At 40.1% G+C, this 18,745-nt stretch overlaps 2 protein-coding genes and 14 non-coding genes across 16 annotated transcripts in view; all 16 read left to right on the plus strand.

The window, feature by feature from the left end:
• Nucleotides 1-18,745, plus strand: part of LOC137489621 (uncharacterized) — a 403,605-nt gene that overhangs the window by 321,334 nt on the left and 63,526 nt on the right. The gene's annotated exons all lie outside the window — the stretch shown is intronic.
• LOC137491081 (uncharacterized) overlaps nt 1-18,745 on the plus strand; it is a 554,517-nt gene that overhangs the window by 19,143 nt on the left and 516,629 nt on the right. The window lies entirely within an intron of this gene.
• On the plus strand, nt 87-160 carry trnat-agu (transfer RNA threonine (anticodon AGU)). Its single transcript has one exon. It is a non-coding gene; the product is annotated as a tRNA-Thr (tRNA).
• trnat-ugu (transfer RNA threonine (anticodon UGU)) lies at nt 1,352-1,425 on the plus strand. Its single transcript has one exon. It is a non-coding gene; the product is annotated as a tRNA-Thr (tRNA).
• Nucleotides 2,133-2,221, plus strand: trnar-ucu (transfer RNA arginine (anticodon UCU)). The gene is given in 2 exon segments: nt 2,133-2,169; nt 2,186-2,221. It is a non-coding gene; the product is annotated as a tRNA-Arg (tRNA).
• Nucleotides 2,969-3,042, plus strand: trnat-ugu (transfer RNA threonine (anticodon UGU)). The gene has a single exon. It is a non-coding gene; the product is annotated as a tRNA-Thr (tRNA).
• trnat-agu (transfer RNA threonine (anticodon AGU)) lies at nt 3,229-3,302 on the plus strand. The gene has a single exon. It is a non-coding gene; the product is annotated as a tRNA-Thr (tRNA).
• On the plus strand, nt 3,737-3,825 carry trnar-ucu (transfer RNA arginine (anticodon UCU)). The gene is given in 2 exon segments: nt 3,737-3,773; nt 3,790-3,825. It is a non-coding gene; the product is annotated as a tRNA-Arg (tRNA).
• trnat-ugu (transfer RNA threonine (anticodon UGU)) lies at nt 4,500-4,573 on the plus strand. The gene has a single exon. It is a non-coding gene; the product is annotated as a tRNA-Thr (tRNA).
• Nucleotides 5,271-5,359, plus strand: trnar-ucu (transfer RNA arginine (anticodon UCU)). The gene is given in 2 exon segments: nt 5,271-5,307; nt 5,324-5,359. It is a non-coding gene; the product is annotated as a tRNA-Arg (tRNA).
• trnat-ugu (transfer RNA threonine (anticodon UGU)) lies at nt 6,107-6,180 on the plus strand. The gene has a single exon. It is a non-coding gene; the product is annotated as a tRNA-Thr (tRNA).
• Nucleotides 6,367-6,440, plus strand: trnat-agu (transfer RNA threonine (anticodon AGU)). Its single transcript has one exon. It is a non-coding gene; the product is annotated as a tRNA-Thr (tRNA).
• trnat-ggu (transfer RNA threonine (anticodon GGU)) lies at nt 6,715-6,788 on the plus strand. Its single transcript has one exon. It is a non-coding gene; the product is annotated as a tRNA-Thr (tRNA).
• Nucleotides 6,875-6,963, plus strand: trnar-ucu (transfer RNA arginine (anticodon UCU)). The gene is given in 2 exon segments: nt 6,875-6,911; nt 6,928-6,963. It is a non-coding gene; the product is annotated as a tRNA-Arg (tRNA).
• On the plus strand, nt 7,639-7,712 carry trnat-ugu (transfer RNA threonine (anticodon UGU)). Its single transcript has one exon. It is a non-coding gene; the product is annotated as a tRNA-Thr (tRNA).
• Nucleotides 9,241-9,314, plus strand: trnat-ugu (transfer RNA threonine (anticodon UGU)). Its single transcript has one exon. It is a non-coding gene; the product is annotated as a tRNA-Thr (tRNA).

Genomic DNA, 18,745 nt, shown 5'->3' on the forward strand with positions numbered 1-18,745 from the left:
AAACAACCTCTTTGCTTGCCATTTTAAGACTTGCTGTCTTTTTTTGGTCTCTGTGTGCAAAAACGTCTTGCCTCCTGTTCAGCATTGGCGCTGTGGCTTAGTTGGTCAAAGCGCCTGTCTAGTAAACAGGAGATCCTGGGTTCAAATCCCAGCAGTGCCTAATGTACAGGTTTTGTGTTTGCTTTTGTTAAGAGTAACGAGTGTTTACGCAGCGGGATGTTTAGCAGTCGGTTCCTTAACAACACTCAAATCCTTAAGAACGCTGCTCGTTCAAGAGGGCTTTGGACGATGCCTTTATATAGCATAGTGTGGTAATGCCTAACCAATTGGACTTATTTCAAGTCCAGACATTCCCACATGCAGCGCTACCGTTGTTAGTTTTTTTTTTTTTTTTGGAATTAAACATTTAGCCTGTGTCAAGGTCGTTTGGCGCTGTGGCTTAGTTGGTCAAAGTGCCTGTCTAGTAAACAGGAGATCCTGGCTTTGAATTCCAGCAGTGCCTTGTCCGCAGTTGGCTGTTCTTTCATGGGCCAGAGAGTACTAAAAAGTGCTTTCTGTCCGACAGTTCTAGAGGAAGCAGAGCACTTAGGCTCTGTAGTGCAATGGATAGCGCATTGGACTTCTAGGCTGTGAGCCGAGCCATTCACAGGTTGTGGGTTCGAGTCCCACCAGAGTCGCAAGCTTTGCTCTTTTTCTTCCTTGACTTAAGGTGTGGTGCGTTTCTAACATTTTAGGCATCTGTCCATCCCGTTTTGCTTCTTTCTTTCATTGCGCAGTGCAGGCTCAGATGCTAGGGGTACTCTACAATAAAGCCGATGACTTAATTGAGCTGTTTTAAATAAGGGAGATTAGAAAACGGTATAGGGCCTAGTGGGCTTGAGGAATGACTCGTCGGCAACCTGTGGTTTTGGGGAAAAGTAACTGCCACCTATTGTTGAGATCACGCCTTTTCGATTTCTTTGGATTTCAGAAACTGCGTTTGGAAGTATTGTATGCAGAGGTTTTTTCTTTTAGTGTTAAGACTAAGTTGGCCAGAGCACCTGTCTTGGGAACAGCAGGTGCTAGGTTCAAATCCAAACTGCACCTTTCCCTCAGATTATGGGAGAGTGGCTTTCTGATCTGAAACTCTTTCAATGGCCGATAGCATATGTTTGTCCTGATTTCCATTTTCTGAGCTGACTCTGGGTTTGGATGACATGGTCAGGCTTGAGACATGATCATCCAGACTCTAAAAGACCGCGTCCGGCTTGTCAGCATTTTCTGCATCCTGACATGCTGGTTTTTGTTGTGTATTATTATTTCTTCTTCGATTTTTGTTATCGGGCAAATGTCTCTTACTGTGAATTTCTGTGGTGCTGTGGCTTAGCTGGTCAAAGCGCCTGTCTTGTAAACAGGAGATCCTGGGCTCAAATCCCAGCAGCGCCTTAGTCCAGGTGGTGCGTGTGCTTGTTTTATAGAGCTCACCGGAATGAATTATAAAATTGTATAGCTTTGAGGCGTAATGAATAGTGCGACAAATAGAGTTAAACAACCTCTTTGCTTGATATTTTAAGACTTGCTGTCTTTGTTTGGTCTCTGTGTGCAAAAACGTCTTGCCTCCTATTCAGCGTTGGCGCTGTGGCTTAGTTGGTCAAAGCGCCTGTCTAGTAAACAGGAGATCCTTGGTTCAAATCCCGGCAGTGCCTAATGTACAGGTTTTGTGTTTGCTTTTGTTAAGAGTAACGAGTGTTTACGCAGCGGGATGTTTAGCAGTCGGTTTATTAACAACACTCAAATCCTTAAGAACGCTGCTCGTTCAAGAGGGCTTTGGACGATGTCTTTATATAGCATAGTGTGGTAATGCCTAACCAATTGGACTTTAATATTTCAGGTCCAGACATTCCCACATGCAGCGCTACAGTTGTTAGTTTTTTTTTTTTTTTTTTTTTTTTTTTTTTTGGAATTAAACATTTAGCCTGTGTCAAGGTCGCTTGGCGCTGTGGCTTAGTTGGTCAAAGTGCCTGTCTAGTAAACAGGAGATCCTGGCTTTGAATTCCAGCAGTGCCTTGTCCGCAGCTGGCTGTTCTTTCATGGGCCAGAGAGTACTAAAAAGTGCTTTCTGTCCGACAGTTCTAGAGGAAGCAGGGCACTTAGGCTCTGTGGTGCAATGGATAGCGCATTGGACTTCTAGGCTGTGAGCTGAGCCATTCAAAGGTTGTGGGTTCGAGTCCCACCAGAGTCGCAAGCTTTGCTCTTTTTCTTCCTTGGCTTAAGGTGTGGTGCGTTTCTAACATTTTAGGCATCTGTCCATCCCGTTTTGCTTCTTTCTTTCATTGCGCAGTGCAGGCTCAGATACTAGGGGTACTCTACAATAAAGCCGATGACTTAATTGAGCTGTTTTAAATAAGGGAGATTAGAAAACGGTGTAGGGTCTAGTGGGCTTGAGGAATGACTCGTCGGCAACCTGTGGTTTTGGGGAAAAGTAACTGCCACCTATTGTTGAGATCACGCCTTTTGGATTTGTCGTACAAGAGCCTCTTTATGCATGTGCAAAGTAACTGAGTAGAAAGCACAGTAAAATTTTGCTTCCCCCCCACTGTCTTAGATGAAACTGCGTTTGGAAGTATCGTATGCAGAGGTTTTTTCTTTCAGTGTTAAGACTAAGTTGGCCAGAGCACCTGTCTTGGGAACAGCAGGTGCTAGGTTCAAATCCAAACTGCACCTTTCCCTCAGATTATGGGAGAGTGGCTTTCTGATCTGAAACTCTTTCAATGGTCGATAGCACATGTTAGTCCTGATTTCCATTTTCCGAGCTGTTTCTGGGTTTGGATGACATGGTCAGGCTTGAGACATGATCATCCAGACTCTAAAAGACCGCGTCCGGCTTGTCAGCATTTTCTGCATCCTGACATGCTGGTTTTTGTTGTGTATTATTTTTCCTTCTTCGATTTTTGTTATCAGGCAAATGTCTCTTCTTGTGAATTTCTGTGGCGCTGTGGCTTAGCTGGTCAAAGCGCCTGTCTTGTAAACAGGAGATCCTGGGCTCAAATCCCAGCAGCGCCTTAGTCCAGGTGGTGCGTGTGCTTGTTTTATAGAGCTCACCGGAATGAATTATAAAATTGTATAGCTTTGAGGCGTAATGAATAGTGCGACAAATAGAGTTAAACAACCTCTTTGCTTGCCATTTCAAGACTTGCTGTCTTTTTTTGGTCTCTGTGTGCAAAAACGTCTTGGCTCTTATTCAGCATTGGCGCTGTGGCTTAGTTGGTCAAAGCGCCTGTCTAGTAAACAGGAGATCCTGGGTTCAAATCCCAGCAGTGCCTAATGTACAGGTTTTGTGTTTGCTTTTGTTAAGAGTAACGAGTGTTTACGCAGCGGGATGTTTAGCAGTCGGTTCCTTAACAACACTCAAATCCTTAAGAACGCTGCTCGTTCAAGAGGGCTTTGGACGATGCCTTTATATAGCATAGTGTGGTAATGCCTAACCAATTGGACTTTAATATTTCAAGTCCAGACATTCCCACATGCAGCGCTACCGTTGTTAGTTTTTTTTTTTTTTTTTTGGAATTAAACATTTAGCCTGTGTCAAGGTCGTTTGGCGCTGTGGCTTAGTTGGTCAAAGTGCCTGTCTAGTAAACAGGAGATCCTGGCTTTGAATTCCAGCAGTGCCTTGTCCGCAGTTGGCTGTTCTTTCATGGGCCAGAGAGTACTAAAAAGTGCTTTCTGTCCGACAGTTCTAGAGGAAGCAGAGCACCTAGGCTCTGTGGTGCAATGGATAGCGTATTGGACTTCTAGGTTGTGAGCTGAGCCATTCAAAGGTTGTGGGTTCGAGTCCCACCAGAGTCGCAAGCTTTGCTCTTTTTCTTCCTTGACTTAAGGTGTGGTGCGTTTCTAACATTTTAGGCATCTGTCCATCCCGTTTTGCTTCTTTCTTTCATTGCGCAGTGCAGGCTCAGATACTAGGGGTACTCTACAATAAAGCCGATGACTTAATTGAGCTGTTTTAAATAAGGGAGATTAGAAAACGGTGTAGGGCCTAGTGGGCTTGAGGAATGACTCGTCGGCAACCTGTGGTTTTGGGGAAAAGTAACTGCCACCTATTGTTGAGATCACGCCTTTTGGATTTCTTTGGATTTCAGAAACTGCGTTTGGAAGTATTGTATGCAGAGGTTCTTTCTTTTAGTGTTAAGACTAAGTTGGCCAGAGCACCTGTCTTGGGAACAGCAGGTGCTAGGTTCAAATCCAAACTGCACCTTTCTCTCAGATTATGGGAGAGTGGCTTTCTGATCTGAAACTCTTTCAATGGCCGATAGCATATGTTTGTCCTGATTTCCATTTTCTGAGCTGACTCTGGGTTTGGATGACATGGTCAGGCTTGAGACATGATCATCCAGACTCTAAAAGACCGCGTCCGGCTTGTCAGCATTTTCTGCATCCTGACATGCTGGTTTTTGTTGTGTATTATTTTTTCTTCTTCGATTTTTGTTATCGGGCAAATGTCTCTTCTTCTGAATTTCTGTGGTGCTGTGGCTTAGCTGGTCAAAGCGCCTGTCTTGTAAACAGGAGATCCTGGGCTCAAATCCCAGCAGCGCCTTAGTCCAGGTGGTGCGTGTGCTTGTTTTATAGAGCTCACTGGAATGAATTATAAAATTGTATAGCTTTGAGGCGTAATGAATAGTGCGACAAATAGAGTTAAACAACCTCTTTGCTTGATATTTTAAGACTTGCTGTCTTTGTTTGGTCTCTGTGTGCAAAAACGTCTTGCCTCCTATTCAGCGTTGGCGCTGTGGCTTAGTTGGTCAAAGCGCCTGTCTAGTAAACAGGAGATCCTTGGTTCAAATCCCAGCAGTGCCTAATGTACAGGTTTTGTGTTTGCTTTTTGTTAAGAGTAACGAGTGTTTACGCAGCGGGATGTTTAGCAGTCGGTTTATTAACAACACTCAAATCCTTAAGAACGCTGCTCGTTCAAGAGGGCTTTGGACGATGCCTTTATATAGCATAGTGTGGTAATGCCTAACCAATTGGACTTTAATATTTCAGGTCCAGACATTCCCACATGCAGCGCTACCGTTGTTAGTTTTTTTTTTTTTTTTTTTTGGAATTAAACATTTAGCCTGTGTCAAGGTTGCTTGGCGCTGTGGCTTAGTTGGTCAAAGTGCCTGTCTAGTAAACAGGAGATCCTGGCTTTGAATTCCAGCAGTGCCTTGTCTGCAGCTGGCTGTTCTTTCATGGGCCAGAGAGTACTAAAAAGTGCTTTCTGTCCGACAGTTCTAGAGGAAGCAGAGCGCTTAGGCTCTGTGGCGCAATGGATAGCGCATTGGACTTCTAGGCTGTGAGCTGAGCTATTCAAAGCTTGTGGGTTCGAGCCCCACCAGAGTCGCAAGCTTTGCTCTTTTTCTTCCTTGGCTTAAGGTGTGGTGCGTTTCTAACATTTTAGGCATCTGTCCATCCCGTTTTGCTTCTTTCTTTCATTGCGCAGTGCAGGCTCAGATACTAGGGGTACTCTACAATAAAGCCGATGACTTAATTGAGCTGTTTTAAATAAGGGAGATTAGAAAACGGTGTAGGGTCTAGTGGGCTTGAGGAATGACTCGTCGGCAACCTGTGGTTTTGGGGAAAAGTAACTGCCACCTATTGTTGAGATCACGCCTTTTGGATTTGTCGTACAAGAGCCTCTTTATGCATGTGCAAAGTAACTGAGTAGAAAGCACAGTAAATTTTGCTTCCCCCCCCACTGTCTTAGATGAAACTGCGTTTGGAAGTATCGTATGCAGAGGTTTTTTCTTTTAGTGTTAAGACTAAGTTGGCCAGAGCACCTGTCTTGGGAACAGCAGGTGCTAGGTACAAATTCAAACTGCACCTTTCCCTCAGATTATGGGAGAGTGGCTTTCTGATCTGAAACTCTTTCAATGGCCGATAGCATATGTTTGTCCTGATTTCCATTTTCCGAGCTGACTCTGGGTTTGGATGACATGGTCAGGCTTGAGACATGATCATCCAGACTCTAAAAGACCGCGTCCGGCTTGTCAGCATTTTCTGCATCCTGACATGCTGGTTTTTGTTGTGTATTATTTTTCCTTCTTCGATTTTTGTTATCGGGCAAATGTCTCTTCTTGTGAATTTCTGTGGCGCTGTGGCTTAGCTGGTCAAAGCGCCTGTCTTGTAAACAGGAGATCCTGGGCTCAAATCCCAGCAGCGCCTTAGTCCAGGTGGTGCGTGTGCTTGTTTTATAGAGCTCATCGGAATGAATTATAAAATTGTATAGCTTTGAGGCGTAATGAATAGTGCGACAAATAGAGTTAAACAACCTCTTTGCTGGCCATTTTAAGACTTGCTGTCTTTGTTTGGTCTCTGTGTGCAAAAACGTCTTGCCTCCTATTCAGCGTTGGCGCTGTGGCTTAGTTGGTCAAAGCGCCTGTCTAGTAAACAGGAGATCCTGGGTTCAAATCCCAGCAGTGCCTAATGTACAGGTTTTGTGTTTGCTTTTGTTAAGAGTAATGAGTGTTTACGCAGCGGGATGTTTAGCAGTCGGTTCCTTAACAACACTCAAATCCTTAAGAACGCTGCTCGTTCAAGAGGGCTTTGGACGATGCCTTTATATAGCATAGTGTGGTAATGCCTAACCAATTGGACTTTAATATTTCAAGTCCAGACATTCCCACATGCAGCGATACCGTTGTTAGTTTTTTTTTTATTTTTTTGGAATTAAACATTTAGCCTGTGTCAAGGTCGTTTGGCGCTGTGGCTTAGTTGGTCAAAGTGCCTGTCTGGTAAACAGGAGATCCTGGCTTTGAATTCCAGCAGTGCCTTGTCCGCAGTTGGCTGTTCTTTCATGGGCCAGAGAGTACTAAAAAGTGCTTTCTGTCCGACAGTTCTAGAGGAAGCAGAGCACTTAGGCTCTGTGGCGCAATGGATAGCGCATTGGACTTCTAGGCTGTGAGCTGAGCCATTCAAAGCTTGTGGGTTCGAGTCCCACCAGAGTCGCAAGCTTTGCTCTTTTTCTTCCTTGACTTAAGGTGTGGTGCGTTTCTAACATTTTAGGCATCTGTCCATCCCGTTTTGCTTCTTTCTTTCATTGCGCAGTGCAGGCTCAGATACTAGGGGTACTCTACAATAAAGCCGATGACTTAATTGAGCTGTTTTAAATAAGGGAGATTAGAAAACGGTGTAGGGCCTAGTGGGCTTGAGGAATGACTCGTCGGCAACCTGTGGTTTTGGGGGAAAAGTAACTGCCACCTATTGTTGAGATCACGCCTTTTGGATTTCTTCGGATTTCTGAAACTGCGTTTGGAAGTATTGTATGCAGAGGTTTTTTCTTTTAGTGTTAAGACTAAGTTGGCCAGAGCACCTGTCTTGGGAACAGCAGGTGCTAGGTTCAAATCCAAACTGCACCTTTCCCTCAGATTATGGGAGAGTGGCTTTCGGATCTGAAACTCTTTCAATGGCCGATAGCATATGTTTGTCCTGATTTCCATTTTCCGAGCTGACTCTGGGTTTGGATGACATGGTCAGGCTTGAGACATGATCATCCAGACTCTAAAAGACCGCGTCCGGCTTGTCAGAATTTTCTGCATCCTGACATGCTGGTTTTTGTTGTGTATTATTTTTTCTTCTTCGATTTTTGTTATCGGGCAAATGTCTCTTCATGTGAATTTCTGTGGCGCTGTGGCTTAGCTGGTCAAAGCGCCTGTCTTGTAAACAGGAGTTCCTGGGCTCAAATCCCAGCAGCGCCTTAGTCCAGGTGGTGTGTGTGCTTGTTTTATAGAGCTCACCGGAATGAATTATAAAATTGTATAGCTTTGAGGCGTAATGAATAGTGCGACAAATAGAGTTAAACAACCTCTTTGCTTGCTATTTTAAGACTTGCTGTCTTTTTTTGGTCTCTGTGTGCAAAAACGTCTTGCCTCCTATTCAGCGTTGGCGCTGTGGCTTAGTTGGTCAAAGCGCCTGTCTAGTAAACAGGAGATTCTTGGTTCAAATCCCAGCAGTGCCTAATGTACAGGTTTTGTGTTTGCTTTTGTTAAGAGTAACGAGTGTTTACGCAGCGGGATGTTTAGCAGTCGGTTTATTAACAACACTCAAATCCTTAAGAACGCTGCTCGTTCAAGAGGGCTTTGGACGATGCCTTTATATAGCATAGTGTGGTAATGCCTAACCAATTGGACTTTAATATTTCAGGTCCAGACATTCCCACATGCAGCGCTACCGTTGTTAGTTTTTTTTTTTTTTTTTGGAATTAAACATTTAGCCTGTGTCAAGGTCGCTTGGCGCTGTGGCTTAGTTGGTCAAAGTGCCTGTCTAGTAAACAGGAGATCCTGGCTTTGAATTCCAGCAGTGCCTTGTCCGCAGTTGGCTGTTCTTTCATGGGCCAGAGAGTACTAAAAAGTGCTTTCTGTCCGACAGTTCTAGAGGAAGCAGAGCACTTAGGCTCTGTGGCGCAATGGATAGCGCATTGGACTTTTAGGCTGTGAGCTGAGCCATTCAAAGGTCGTGGGTTCGAGTCCCACCAGAGTCGCAAGCTTTGCTCTTTTTCTTCCTTGGCTTAAGGTGTGGTGCGTTTCTAACATTTTAGGCATCTGTCCATCCCGTTTTGCTTCTTTCTTTCATTGCGCAGTGCAGGCTCAGATACTAGGGGTACTCTACAATAAAGCCGATGACTTAATTGAGCTGTTTTAAATAAGGGAGATTAGAAAACGGTGTAGGGCCTAGTGGGCTTGAGGAATGACTCGTCGGCAACCTATGGTTTTGGGGAAAAGTAACTGCCACCTATTGTTGAGATCACGCCTTTTGGATTTGTCGTACAAGAGCCTCTTTATGCATGTGCAAAGTAACTGAGTAGAAAGCACAGTAAATTTTGCTTCCCCCCCACTGTCTTAGATGAAACTGCGTTTGGAAGTATTGTATGCAGAGGTTCTTTCTTTTAGTGTTAAGACTAAGTTGGCCAGAGCACCTGTCTTGGGAACAGCAGGTGCTAGGTTCAAATCCAAACTGCACCTTTCCCTCAGATTATGGGAGAGTGGCTTTCTGATCTGAAACTCTTTCAATGGCCGATAGCATATGTTTGTCCTGATTTCCATTTTCCGAGCTGACTCTGGGTTTGGATGACATGGTCAGGCTTGAGACATGATCATCCAGACTCTAAAAGACCGCGTCCGGCTTGTCAGCATTTTCTGCATCCTGACATGCTGGTTTTTGTTGTGTATTATTTTTCCTTCTTCGATTTTTGTTATCGGGCAAATGTCTCTTCTTGTGAATTTCTGTGGCGCTGTGGCTTAGCTGGTCAAAGTGCCTGTCTTGTAAACAGGAGATCCTGGGCTCAAATCCCAGCAGCGCCTTAGTCCAGGTGGTGCGTGTGCTTGTTTTATAGAGCTCACCGGAATGAATTATAAAATTGTATAGCTTTGAGGCGTAATGAATAGTGCGACAAATAGAGTTAAACAACCTCTTTGCTTGCCATTTTAAGACTTGCTGTCTTTTTTTGGTCTCTGTGTGCAAAAACGTCTTGCCTCCTATTCAAACAGGAGATCCTGGGTTCAAATCCCTGCAGTGCCTAATGTACAGGTTTTGTGTTTGCTTTTGTTAAGAGTAACGAGTGTTTACGCAGCGGGATGTTTAGCAGTCGGTTTCTTAACAACACTCAAATCCTTAAAAACGCTGCTCGTTCAAGAGGGCTTTGGACGATGCCTTTATATAGCATAGTGTGGTAATGCCTAACCAATTGGACTTTAATATTTCAAGTCCAGACATTCCCACATGCAGCGCTACCGTTGTTAGTTTTTTTTTATTTTTTGGAATTAAACATTTAGCCTGTGTCAAGGTCGTTTGGCGCTGTGGCTTAGTTGGTCAAAGTGCCTGTCTAGTAAACAGGAGATCCTGGCTTTGAATTCCAGCAGTGCCTTGTCCGCAGTTGGCTGTTCTTTCATGGGCCAGAGAGTACTAAAAAGTGCTTTCTGTCCAACAGTTCTAGAGGAAGCAGCACATTTAGGCTCTAGTTAGGTTCACTTAGGTTCGAGTCCCACCAGAGTCGCAAGCTTTGCTCTTTTTCTTCACTGACTTAAGGTGTGGTGCGTTTCTAACATTTTAGGCATCTGTCCATCCCGTTTTGCTTCTTTCTTTCATTGCGCAGTGCAGGCTCAGATACTAGGGGTACTCTACAATAAAGCCGATGACTTAATTGAGCTGTTTTAAATAAGGGAGATTAGGAAACGGTGTAGGGCCTAGTGGGCTTGAGGAATGACTCGTCGGCAACCTGTGGTTTTGGGGAAAAGTAACTGCCACCTATTGTTGAGATCACGCCTTTTGGATTTGTCGTACAAAAGCCTCTTTATGCATGTGCAAAGTAACTGAGTAGAAAGCACAGTAAATTTTGCTTCCCCCCCCACTGTCTTAGATGAAACTGCGTTTGGAAGTATCGTATCCAGAGGTTTTTTCTTTTAGTGTTAAGACTAAGTTGGCCAGAGCACCTGTCTTGGGAACAGCAGGTGCTAGGTTCAAATCCAAACTGCACCTTTCCCTCAGATTATGGGAGAGTGGCTTTCTTTTTTTTTTTTTTTTTTTAAACACTTTTATTGTTTCAGAAAGGTGTGATACATTCTTACTGTATTAGTAACCAAATACCAATCAAAGAACTCCCGCCCCATCCCGACGTTCAAAATAAAAATTAAAAATTAAAAAAAGAAAGGAATAGAATAAAAAAATGCATTCTCATGCGAGGAAAGTAATACAAAAACAAATAAATAGAAAATAAAGATTAACTAAAATAAACTTAAAGATAAAAATAAAAAGGGCAATTTTGTTAAAAATTAAAAATATATAAAAAATAAATACCATTAAAAAATTGACATTTCAACATATACATTCCAGTGAAAGTATATTAAAGTTAGTCATTACAAACAGTGTATTTTAACAGTCACATTGTTTGGGATTACTAAACAGTCAGTGCACTGTTATTTAAAAAATAAAGGAAGAAGTCCCAAATCTTGTAGAATATGTGCATTTTTTGTTTGATTGAATAAGTCAACCTTTCCATTGCTATACAGGAAGACATTTCCTTAATCCAGAGTGACAAAGATGGAGCATGAGAACTTTTCCAGTGAATGGCAATCAGGCGCTTCGCATGTAATAGACACAGATTTATAAACTTCTGTTCATATGACTTCAGCGATAAGGCAGGTGGGAAAAGACCAAGGATACAGATTTTAGGGCAAACAGGGATTTCTTTACCAATAGTTTTAGAGATTACACCAATTATTTCTTTCCAAAAGAATTGCAAGTGCTCACATTGCCAAACACAATGGAACAGTGTGCCCTTGTAAGTCAAACATTTTCCACAAATGTCCAGAATATTTCTATTAAATTTATTTAACATTTCTGGTGTTATATATGTTCTCATTACCCAATTATATTGGATTAATTTAAAACGGGTATTGATTGATAATGTTTGCGCTTGAAGACAACTTTCTTCCCATTCATTTTCTGTAATATCTATTTGAAAGTCTTCAATCCAAGCCAGTCTTTTATGATTTGTAGATTCTTTGGAAGCATTAACAAATCTGCTATATAGTGTAGAAATTTTGTATTTGGCACTGGGATCTTTAACTGCAATTTCTTCTAAACTACTTAGGGTCGGACACTAATATGAATGATTTTTAGATCTTATAAAATTACGGATCTGAAGATACTTAAAAAAATGAGACTGAGGAATTTTATATCTTTCCTTTAAGGTTTCAAAGGACATCAATATATTATCTTCATAAAGATCTGATATCTTTTGCAAGCCTTTCTGGAACCAAAGCTTAAAACCCTTGTCTGATTTCCCTGGTACGAATAATGCATTACCCCAAATGGGAGAGAATTTAGAAAGTACCGGGGTTTCTCCCAGCTCAACCTGTGACTCATGCCATGATAAAATAGTGGCTCTCACAAATGGGTTAGATGTATTTTGTTTGAGTTTCTTTAAAGAAGCAGAGTATAAATATGTGTCAAGACTCAAATTGCCTGTACATTTTCTTTCAATCTGTATCAATGGAATGCTAGGTGAGCCAGCAAACCAATAACATGCAGATCTTAGCTGAGCTGCCTTAAAATACCAAAAAAGATTAGGGAGTCGCAGCCCGCCTCGTTCATAAGGAAGATACAGGAGTAATAAGCGAAGCCTTGAGCGTCTATTATTCCAAATAAATTTAATAAATGCCTTTTTCATATTTGAGAAAAAGGAAGGAGGAGGGGTCAGGGGGATTGACTGAAACAAATATAGAAATTTAGGGAGAATATTCATTTTAATGGTATTCACCCTTCCAATAGTGAGAGGAAGAGACATCCATCTGTTCAAACTTTCGTTTACCTGAGTTATCAGAGGAGTATAATTGGCTGAGATAAGATTTTTTACTTGTGGAGTAACTTTGATTCCCAAATATCCAAATCCGTCTACAGAAGTTTCATAAGGGTGTTGTATTACTGGATTTTGTCTCTCCTGTTCATTAGGAAAGAGGATAGATGACTTTGAATAGTTAACTTTGTAACCTGAAAATTTTCCAAATTTATTAATCAATTTGTTAAGATTTGGTATTGAATCTTTAAGTTTTGTTAAAAATAAAACAATATCGTCTGCGTAGAGAGATATCCGATGCTCTACACCTGCAATTTCAATTCCCTTTATAGATGGGTGAGTTCTAATTGCTATTGCCAAAGGTTCCAAAGTCATTACAAATAATAAAGGAGAAAGTGGACAGCCTTGACGTGTGCCACGATATAGATTAAATGGTTTGGAGATTAAGTTATTGGTAATTACTTCTGCAGATGGACTTTGATACAAGGTCTTCACCCACTGGCAAAAATTCTGTCCACATCCAAAACGGCTGAGTATGTCAAATAAATAGGACCATTCGACTCTGTCAAATGCTTTTTCTGCATCTAACGATAAAATACCTGTATCTTTAGAGCCATCCATCTCATGAACGATATTTAGTACTCGCCTGATGTTATGAAAGGCCTGTCTGTTTCGAACAAAGCCATTTTGGTCCATTCCTATTAGGGATGGTAGATGAGCTTCCAATCGAAGGGCTAAAATCTTGGCTATAATTTTGGCATCGGAGTTCATTAACGAAATTGGCCTGTATGATTCACATCTGTCTAAGGGTTTATGGGGTTTAGGAATGAGTGTTATTAATGCAGCTCTTAGAGAAGGAGGAAGACAGCCCTCCAACATCGACTCTTCATACATTTCTAACAAAGGAACTGCTAATTTATCTTTAAAGGCTTTATATATATCAATTGGTATCCCGTCTAGTCCAGCTGTTTTACCACTTTTCATATTCACAATACCATTTAAAATTTCTTTACTAGTTAGAGGTTCCTCCAGTTCTTTTTTGGTTTCAATGCTTATAGAAGGAATCAAAAGATCATCTAAAAATAAAGTTTGGTCCATGCTGCATTCTGATGATTCTGTATTGTATAGCGTTTGGAAGAATTTGGAAAAAGTTTCATTAATCTCATCTGGGTCTGAAGTCAGATTACCAGCTGTTGTATAAATATTATGTATAGCTTTACTTGATTGTAATTGTTTTATCTGCCAAGACAAAAGTCTACTTGCCTTTTCTCCATTCTTATAAAATGTTTGTTTAAGACGGATTAAACTGGCTTCAGCTTTTGTTGCAGATATTTCATTATATTTTGCTCTTAGAATAAGCAGCTCCAGTTTAAGTATGTTGGGATTTGCCAAATCTGAATATATATCTTCTTCTAATTTCCGAATTCCATTTTCCTTTTTCTATTGACAGAGCTTGTGTAGCTTATCATTTGGCCCCTTATATAAGCCTTAAAGGCTTCCCATCTTATAGATGCAGATGTTTCTTTCAGATTAGTTTTAAAAAATAAATCAATTTGAGTACCAATGAACTCCATAAATTTTGGATCATGAAGCCATCTTGGATGAAATCTCCATCTACAAGGCCCTTTTATCATTTTTGAAACATTATATACAAGTTTTACTTGACCATGGTCTGAAATTACAATAGCCTCATAGGAGCAGTCAACAATTTGATGGAATAAATTATTGGAGATTAAAAAATAGTCTATTCGTGAATATGATTTTAATGATGAACTACAACATGAATATTCAGTTTTGTTTGGATATTTTCTCCTCCATGGATCACATAAATCAAGTTCCTCTATAAAACTATTAAGTTTTTTCTTACTTTGTGTGTGAGCCATCTCTTTACTATTGTATCGATCTAAATGTGGGTTTAATGTCACATTAAAATCTCCTCCTATAATTAAATAGCCAGGTTGCGAGGCCAAGATTAAGAACAAGTTCTCAAAAAATTCTGGACTGTCAGAGTTGGGTCCATACACATTTACAAGGGTAATATTATTATCTATAAGAAAGCCTTGAACAATTAAATATCTGCCGAATTTATCTGCAATCACTTTTGACACTTTAAATGGAATGGCTTTGTGTATCAGAATTAATACACCCCTTGAGTTAGATGCATATGAAGCAGAGATTACTTTACCTGGCCATCTTCTACGTACTTTTAGTAATTCGTTAGACAAAAGATGGGTTTCTTGTAGAAATACAGTAGGTGCTTTAAATGTTTTAAGTCTAGTCATGACTTGTTTTAACTTTGAAAGTTTACCCAACCCCCTAACATTCCAGGATATAAATGTTAACTTAGATTCACTTGACATACTTAGGAATATTACATGTCCATATGTCCATAATCATAATGCAAAAATTAATAAAAGAAATAAATACAAAAAAAGAGAAAAAAAATTGCCCATTAAAGAAAAAGAAAAAAGAAAAGGAAAAAAAACAGGGGGAAAAAGGGAAAAGAAAAACCTTAACAAACCGGCGTTTACCCCATTTGAACAGAACCAGCCGGTATCTATCTCTTTCCCATCATATTGCAAAGATTCTTCAACAGGCCTGGATGGTCGTATTACTAGGAACACATCCTTGGCTAGCAATAAAAGAGTCATTGGACATTGCCCTACCCACAGACAACCTAATGAAATGGAACATCAAGAATAATCAAACATTTTCTTCAAACAATCATTGAACTGACTTGCATTTAAATATAGGCCTATTTGTTTTTAACCGGCCATTATACAGTAGGTGAATAATTGTCACGTTACGTGTTCGCGGTTAATTACCTTGATTTATGATAATAGCTTTGAAAAATAAAATAGTTGAACATTCAGCCAACTATTTGAAATTTGTCTTTACTATCCTGATGTTTCTCCGAATTCTTCAATACACTTCTGTACATCCTCTGGCGTCTCACAGATCCTCCACTGGCCCTTACGCATGAAGCTCAGTTTGGCAGGATACATAAATCTGTAAGGAATATTTAGTACCTGGAGTCGTTTCTTCACATCATCGAATTGCTTTCGTTGTTTCCTCACCGCTACCGAGAAGTCCGGGAAAAACATCACCTTGTGCTCCTGAAATTTCCTATATGGGGCGTCTGCAGACTTGGATCTAGGCAGTTTACGGCCCAGGCAGTTTTACGCCCCACAGTTTTATGCCCCTGTTGTTCCTGATGCGTCCAGTAGGGGGGATGAAAGATTCATGGCCACATAATATATTTGAAGTCAACACTCTCAGATTATTAAATGTCCTGTTCATAAATGTATGTTTTAAATTAGATTACGCTAAATATGAACGCCAAGTTAATGTATCATAAAGTGAGTTATAAACTCACTATGTAATATGCAGAATTGATACACTCACCAAATAATTCCAGATATGCAAAAGCCCAATTGCAAATTAATTTAGATTCATTTAATTAGAAAAATTAAAAACACAAGTTGTTGGATAGTGTAATGGTTAATTGTTGCCAAGCTATACGTTTTCATATAGAGATACGCATTTGTTGTATTGTTCATATATAAATTTGCATTTTGAAAATAACAAAATTATAACCAAACAATACAGTGTAATTTGGAGTAATGATGTGCTTTGATAAGAATGCAGAGGTATTGTTACAATAAATATTATGAAACAATAAGGTATAAACAATATGATTGCATGTGCAATTCAAACTTCATTGGTAATATATAAAATGTACTGTATAGCTATATGACCAAAAATGAGTAGACCATTTATAATTGGGAGTTTCTATATGCATTTATAGATATATGATTTAAACAATTTAATTGTTTAAATTAGAACAGGATTGCATTACATTGATTGTAATTGAAAGTAATGCAATTTTAAAATTTAAAATAAAATCTATTAAATTTTCAGACCTGTTTAGATTTATTTCAATATTTAAGAAAGTCAAATTTGGAGGAATAGTGTAGTTGGAGTGTAGATTTGGCTAACAACCCAGACCATGCAAGTGTATTGTCTAATCTATGAGAAAATATATATCTTTAAAAAATTATTAAATATATAATAATTACTCCCTTGCTGAGACAAAAAGGTAAAAGAAAATTACCCTACATAACACACTTTCTTATGTAGGTTAATGTTATTTTACTCTTTTGTTGATGTAGAACATGTAGCTTACCTGCACATAGTTACCTAAAATTGAGTCAAACTAACACATTGCTATTATATTACACCAATTTGTTTGTGTTGACATACACTCAAATCGATCTTAATCTAATTAAAAAAAAAGGTTTAAGTTTCTTGTTTTAAACACGTATTTAACATAGACACCTCTTCATCGTGTCGCGTTTGGTTGGGTGAGATAAAGTTCTGGAGGCTTAAAATAACACTCTACTACCTCCCTCTACTGGACACAACAGGAACAACAGGGGCGTAAAACTGCCTGGACCGTAAAACTGCTTGGGCCGTAGATCTGTCTGGATCCAAGTCTGCAGCCTCCCCCTACTCGAAATTTCACAATTCCCATCTCTCTGGCAGCCTGTATTACTCTCTGTCGGTCACGAAAGTTGAGGAATTTCATGATCAGTATTCGCGGGTATTGCTGAGGCTTTGCCTGAAGCCTGCCGATTCTGTGCGCTCTTTCAATAATCACTGGAGTCGGGAAAGTAGATGCTCCAAACACATCAGTAAGCCACTTTTCTAGAAAGTTTGCCGCGTCCGTCCCTTCCGCTTTTTCGGGTAGGTTGACTAGCCGGAGATTGCAACGGCGATTACGGTTTTCTAAGTCATCCAGGTCCGTGCTGAGTGTTACAACTCCGCTTTCCAGAGTTTTCATGTAGCTTATCCACATTATCCTCGGTATCACTAATTCGATGTTCAGCCTCTGCTAATCTGCCGCCAAATTCGGAGATTTCATTTTTAATTCCTTGAATAGCATTCAGAACGCCTTCAAATTGAGATGTGAAAAAGTGTTTCATGTCTGCGAGAGCATTCATCACATCGTTTTCCTCGTTGTTCGTTGTAGCTTCACTTGTTAGCTTGGCGCTACCGTTAGCTTCGTCACCGTCAGGACTTTCCTCTGGATTCTTCCTTGTATTTCTTCGATTTGCCATGGCGAAGCAATTTTTTTTTTTATGACCGGGGTTGAACTCGGAGGCTATTTCGTCAGTTTAATATCTAAAAGTTTCTTAAAGTTTAAATTCTGGCCGTCTGTGGTAAGAGCGTTGAGTTGCACGTCTGTCTAGCTCGTCGCCATGTTGGAACCAAAACGTTGTCTTTTAGTCATAAAATAACGTTCCCAGTATGACTTCAGGAGGACGTTTTGTTTTGGTCATTATATGGTCACATAATAACGTTATAAAGAGAACCTTTCTAACATTAACAGAACGTTTCACATGGTCCTCATTTAGTCATACAATAACGTTCCCAGTATGACTTGAGGAGAACGTTCTGTTTTGGTCATTATATGGTCACATAATGACGTTACAAAGACAACCTTTCTAACATTACCAGAACGTTTTCACATGGTCCTCTTTTAGTCATATAATAACGTTTCCAATATGACTTAAGGAGGACGTTCTGTTTTGGTCATTCTATGGTCACATAATAACTTTACCAAGAGCACTCCCGCAGCACTAATTCTAATAGCTAGTGCTGGTGGTCTCAAAATTCAAAAGCAAACGCGTAAAACGTGTCTTCTATGTTCATCGTGCTCAAGAATGAGCATTATAACTGTATAGTGTAGCGTGTAACTGCTTCATTCTGGAGAGTTTAAAAAAAAACATACTCGTTTCTGGAAGTCGATTCCTGTCTTCAAGTCAATTCCAGCACTAGGTCCATTAAGGAATCGAGGAATCGACTCTTTTAAAGTCGATTCCCTAAATCCTTAAACAACGGCACTCATTCTGCCTGTCAACAAAGCTGCTCATGCGGCTGCTTTCGCCAATTTCAGGTAAGTTTAGTCCTTAAAAGCACTCGGATATTAAATACAACTGTTCCTGACTGTTCCAACTGTTTCATTTCTTACTGGTAATTGACATTTGTGTTGAATATTTATTTTATAGTAATGGTTACACGGCAAAATCCTCAGAGTAAAATTTACTCAGTTCAGAGAATATTTGATCCCTCTCTAAATTTACTCAGCAGCAGTTAAAGTTAATGAGACAATGATGGGGTTAATTAAGTGATGATTGAGCACTGATGATGAACACCTGCTGTTTGCTCATTGTTTACCTGATTGACTTTATTTCTGTCAGATGTTCACATGAGATTTATTGAAAAATAACTGTTTTAGTTCTTTACATTTTACAAAAAAAAACAAAAAAAAAAACGTTTTTTTCCCCCTGATGTCACCATCGTGGAGAAAAGTGATTGATTTACTTGGACTCAATTTCTAATGTTCAATTTTTTACTTTGCTTGCCAGATCAAGT

The sequence above is a fragment of the Danio rerio genome, chromosome 4 (genome assembly GCF_052040795.2).
Source record: "Danio rerio strain M-AB ecotype USA chromosome 4, GRCz13ab, whole genome shotgun sequence".
NCBI classification, from domain to species: domain Eukaryota; kingdom Metazoa; phylum Chordata; class Actinopteri; order Cypriniformes; family Danionidae; genus Danio; species Danio rerio.